The sequence below is a fragment of the Rhinolophus sinicus genome, chromosome 18, assembly GCF_057876585.1.
Source record: "Rhinolophus sinicus isolate RSI-liver-muscle chromosome 18, RSI-T2T, whole genome shotgun sequence".
NCBI lineage: Eukaryota > Metazoa > Chordata > Mammalia > Chiroptera > Rhinolophidae > Rhinolophus > Rhinolophus sinicus.
The window spans coordinates 57,005,504-57,011,503 of record NC_142518.1 but is presented as its reverse complement, the minus strand read 5'-3'; positions in this window follow the sequence as shown (position 1 = coordinate 57,011,503).

Below are 6,000 nucleotides of genomic sequence, written 5' to 3'. Positions count from 1 at the left end.
AATCTATTAAAATACAAAAATTACCATCATACCAGAAACGTCCTTCTTGATCCTTCCTAGTCAATTTCCACCCTCATAGAAACAATAAATTTCAGCTTTTTTCTCCTTGAAATTGTAAGCACATTTATTTTAAAGTTGTACCTTATGAGTTCAATACATAGACCCCCCTTCCCCGCCCCAGGGACCTGTTTGAATAGTCTCTATTCTTCTTATTTTTGTTTATGTTATTTCTCTTTGCAAATGCTTGGTTGTTTTAGATTCTCTTGACATTATTGTTTTCAACATTGTGGAATTATTTTAAGGTTCAGGACTGCCATATATTTTTTTCAAATTGGATTTAAGTTTGCTTCTGCTAGGCACCTGGTGTCACTAGCCTTCTGGGAATATCTCTATATAAAACCAGTGTTTCACACGAATAAAAGTTAAATTCAGTTTCTTCTTTTGACCAAACATGAAGATTGCCAAACTGCCCCATGGCAAGAACTGACAGAAAGATGGTGCCACCCCTAGCTGTTGTGAGCGGGATGTGGCTATCAAAGTAGCAGTTTCACACACGTTTATGTCTTTCCACAATGGCAGACTTTATTAGAATAAAGCCATGGATCTAGTCCTACTGATTTGGTTTACCACAGACATTAACCAAAGCTCTAGCCAGAGGATAGTCTCCAATAGTTGAGGTAGAACAGTTTCACACAAGAGGGTCACACAGGTTTGCAAATAATAGGGTTAGGCAAGGCAAACAGACTCTAATGAAAGAAGAAGGATTAGAGAAAGAGTCTGGTGCTCAGCAAGAGTCCCTTCCATACTGGGGTGCATAGCACAGAGTGTCAGGCCTGACTGGTCAGACAGTCAGGAAGTGAGGCTTCAAGGGCTCCGTCTGGGACGAGTGCAGGTGTAGCTGTAGCTGTCAGTTTGTCAGTTGAGGCCTGAGCGAGAAGCCGTCAAAGAGTTCTGATTTTATGCTCAGGACTGGGTGCAGTGCACCCATCTGCAGTCCCATAAAGCCGTCCATATGGTCACACTCCACCCTGCGTCTGGAGTTATCTGGTTAGGGTGTTCACTGGGTACGCCTTTCACATGATGTTCTGGCATGACGGTCACTTTGTGACTGATATAGCGGAATTATTAGAGTCCGTTGTGTGTTCATAATTAATGCTCTATACACCTAGTTATCTTACGCATGTCTATATGAGTATGTATCAAGAAACAATGTGTTTCAAGAAGACAGCACTAGGAATTAGGAAGCATGAGTTCCAGTGCGGTATCTACCAGTGTGCAGTATGATCAAGAACAATCATTTATTCCCTCTAATTTAGTAATAAGGTGCTGGTAAAATGGGCATGATAATTATCTTTACTCTCTTGCTGAGTTAATGTGATAATTCAACTAACTGATGTGAATATACTTGCCAAATTATTACAATTATTATATTTAAATACAAAATATTATTAATAAAATATGTAAGGAGTATTTACTTTTACTTTTTCTAAAGAAATAACTGGTTGAAGGCAAGGGCCAGAAGATGATTAAATTGATAGCAATTTAAATTATTTTATATTACTGTAATCCATATGGAAATAAATCTGCATTTAAAATAGAATAAATTTTTGGAATATTAACTATAAACTAGTTTTAAAAGCAATGTGTCCATCCAAAAAGTAACTATAATAAACATACCCAATTAAATTATTTTAAGCAAACTGCACCGGAGAAATGTTTTTCTCCCCTCCCCTGCCATCTCTAACTGCAATTTTAAATGACTCTTTTCAATAAACATAGTATTTAGGAGTATGGACTCTGGAGTTTAAATTACAGATCTCGGAGCTGTAATTTATTAATCATGTAACTCAGCTATTTTTATAACTTGTCTTTATTGCTTATCTGTAGAATGGAAATAATAATAGTATCTATTTCATAGGATTGTTGTGGATTAATTTATAAATTCTAATGAAGGTATTTAGGACATTGCCTAGAGTATATTAATAGTTCCATAAATGTTAATTATTTTGTCATTACATCTTATCTTGCTTAAAATCACTTCCTATGCTCAAGTAAAACTATTCCAAAATATCAAATTCCATTTATTCTCAAGTTTCAGCATCTTGCTGTTAAACTTTATTAAAATGCTAAAGAATATTCAATATACTGCTATAGCCTTTTTATCTCACAATTCCTTTTCCTTTTGTCCTTTTCCTAAAGAAAAAATTGTCAATCAACAGAAAATTGATCTAAAGATCCTAAGGTAAATGATAAGTAAAAGACAAATAAAAACCAGAAGCTGTGAGTGATTCTAGATTCTGCCGCAGCGTAACAGACATGATAGTGATATGAGTAAATTCCATTTAAATTGTCATAAAATCAGAATTGTATGTTTAAGAGTTGGTTTACTTAAAGAAAAATAGAAGCATACATAAGATTCTTAAGTTTTGGTTTTGTTCTTGTTTTTTTAAATCATGAACAATAAATGAATTTTATAAATATTATACAATTATAATTTTCCATGATAGACTACTGTTTTATAAAATTAAATAAAGGTATAAGAAAATATTTTCATCATTACCATTATCTTTATGATATATTTTATTTTTAACAATTAACTTTTTTCAGTTATTTTTCTCTAATTGGACAATTAATGACATGTACCTAAAAATGATGCCAATAAAAAAAGACTGTAATAAAGTCTTGGGATTTTTTTTCTCTACCAAATTAATGTCATTCTGTTTTATAGAAGGGGAATTTGCAATTAGAGTATAATTGATGTTTTGAGAATTATGAGATTTTTAAAAATTATGTAGTTAAAAGTTCTATAATTATCACTTGGCAAACACTTAATATTTAATAGGCCATAATTTCTGAAAGTGGATTTCTTTAATGGGAATGTTTAAAGGCACCAGCAAGGTATAAATAGTTACTGAAAGCAAAAATAGAACATGAGCTTGAGGTATAAAATTATGATAGATATCTAAAGATAAATGGGGTGAAGGAGCCTAATACTATAATCTGCTGTTTGCCCAGCCTTGTTAAAATTATCTCAGTCATTTTAGCTAATTAAATAGCACATGTTTATTATAATCAGTCAATCTATATAGATGTGTTTTTAATTGGAGGGAATTCTCTCCAGGGGTTTTTGGTGATATCTGGAGACTTTTTTATTTTTTTTCTGTCACAAAATGGAGGAAAAGCTACTTGCATCTAGTGGGTAGAGGGCAGGGATGCTGCTAAATGTCCTGCAATGCACATTGACAATGACAGACACCCCCTTCCTCAACACATACACAAAAAAATGATCATCTAGATTGAAATGCCAATAGTGCTGAGTTTCAGGAAATACGTTTTAAAATATAATGTAGTTCTTGTCTCCCAAATTATGTCAGAACTGTTATGTAGCTGTTTGAAAAAAGATGACAGGTATTCTTGCATAGTATTTGTTTTGCATGTACGAACTTATATGATCATATAAGCATATTTTAAAGAAAAATACTATACCCTAAGTGTTATTCTGTAATATTTTTAAATTATGAAAATAACCAGTATCCAAAATAAAAAGTTCAATGGACAAAAATGTATTGTATAATTAAAATTGTTTCTCCACAAGTACATATTTCAATTCCATACCCTAGAAGAAATAGCCCTCTATCGCTTCCTGTGTATTCCTCCAAAAATTGGACATATTTATATCTTCTTTGGGGAAATATCTGTTTAAAATCTTTGTCCATTTTTAATTGAATTATTATTTTTTTATTGTTAAAAATTTTATATATTCTGGATATAAACCACTTATCTATTATTATTTAATTAGTTTTTATTAATTTCAGGTGTACAGAACAAGATAATGACCAGACATTTACACACCTCACAAAGCGATAATCCCAACAAGTCTACTACCCATCTGATACCATACATAGCTCTTATAATACCATTGACTATGTTCCTTATGCTCTACTTTACATCCTGTAAAAAAAAAAAAAAAAAAATATATATATATATATATATATATATATATATATGTGTATATATATATATATATATATATACACACACACACACATATATATATATATATATATATATATCAGTTATAGTTGACATTCGATATTATTTTATATTAGTTTCAGGTGTACTGCACATTGGTTAGGCATTTACATAATTTATGACTTGATTCCCCGATAAGTCTACTACCTCTGTTCTATCCGTTACTGAAGTCTCCAACTATTATTGTTTAACTGACTATATCTCCCTTCAATTATTACAATTCTATTACTTTTGCTTCATGTACTTTGGGGCTATATTGTTAGGTGCTTATCTTTTTATAACTTTTATAACATATTCTTCATGGTTGACACATTATAAAATATGTTTCTTTTCCTGTAGTAATAATTTTGTATTAAAGTCTATTTTGTCTGCTGTCCACTTCTACTTTCTTATTATTTTGCTTGCATACTTTCTTGTTCCTTTTAATGTCTCATATTTTTGTGTTAAAATGGGCATTTGAAATAATATAATGTGGTAACTTTAAACCAGATTCTTCGCTTTCCCCAAGGGTTTGTTATTTGTAATGGTTGTTTAGTTGCTGGTTTTTGTTTAGTTATTCTTAACTAATTCAGTAAAGATTGTATTCTTTGTCATGAGTGGTCATGGATGTCTGCTGAGTTAGGTTAGTGATCACCTAAAGTTAGACAGAGATATCCCTATCCATCAGGAGCTAACACATTTCCTAGTCTTTACTGAGAAGCTTTGTGTGCTTACTACTAGGACATGCCTTCAACACTCAGACAGGCAATTTACAACTCTGCCTTGTCCTTCATTTTCTGGATGTGGAGAGTCTCAAGGTCTGTCAGATTTGAGAGCTTAGAGATTTCTAAGGTTTTTCCTATGCATGCATATAGCCCGGGGCATGTGTATAGCTCTGTGCATATGTCTGGCCTTCTGTATTTCCAGAAGTATATCAGGACTTTTCAAAATCCCAGTGGATATCTCACTTCACAGCTTTTAACTTTAAGCTTTTAGTTTGTGTATTTCTTCATTGTGTATCTACCATATCAGGTAGCCATAAAGTTAAACAATCGCCTGCAATTATTTTCAACAAATGCTCCCAGAGAAAAGCTTCTTGTGCTGAAAATCTTTGAATTAGGTCAAATGTATGCAACATTCCATATCTGGTTTTCCAAAGAACTACCAGACAGGCCAAACAATGAAAATTCTTTATGAATGGGCTTTCAGTGTCTCCACCACCATTTGTCTCCCTCTGGTTGCTGCCAGGCTAATGGTCTTCACAGTAAATGTGAGCTGTTAGTTTTCATTGCAACTGCAATGATAGAGAGCAAGGGGTGAGTACAAGGCAAGTGAAAACACCAGATCGATGACTGTTCTTACAAAACTAAAATGATTTTTCTTGAATAAATAATCCCAGGATTGGTGCAATTCTTTGGTAATTTTCAGCATTCTGAAAAAAATTGTTTCTGAAAGTAATTGCCAGTTTTCTAATTGCTTTAATAGAGGAGAGAAATTTTGGAGGTATTTTTTAAATTATTTTTTAATTTTTATTTTTTAAATTCATTGGGGTGACAATGATTGGTAAAATTACATAGGTTTCAAGTGTACAATTCTGTAATACATCATCTATATATCACATGGTGTGTTCACCACCCAGAGTCAGTTTTCCTTCCATCACCATATATTTGGTTCCTTTTACCCTCATCTACTGTTCCCCTCCCTCCTTACCCTCTGGTAACCACTAAACTATTTTCTATGTCTATGAGTGTTTGTTTCTTTATTTGTTTGTCTTGTTCCTTTTTTGCTTTCAGTTTTATACCTCACATATCAGTGAAATCATACAGTTGTTGACTTTTTCTGAGTGACGTATTTCGCTTAGCACAATAATCTCAAGATCCACCCATTTTGTCACAGATGGCACTATTTCATCTTTTCTTATGGCAGAGTAGTATTCCATTGTGTATATATACCACATCTTCTTTATCCAATCATCTATCGAAGGACACT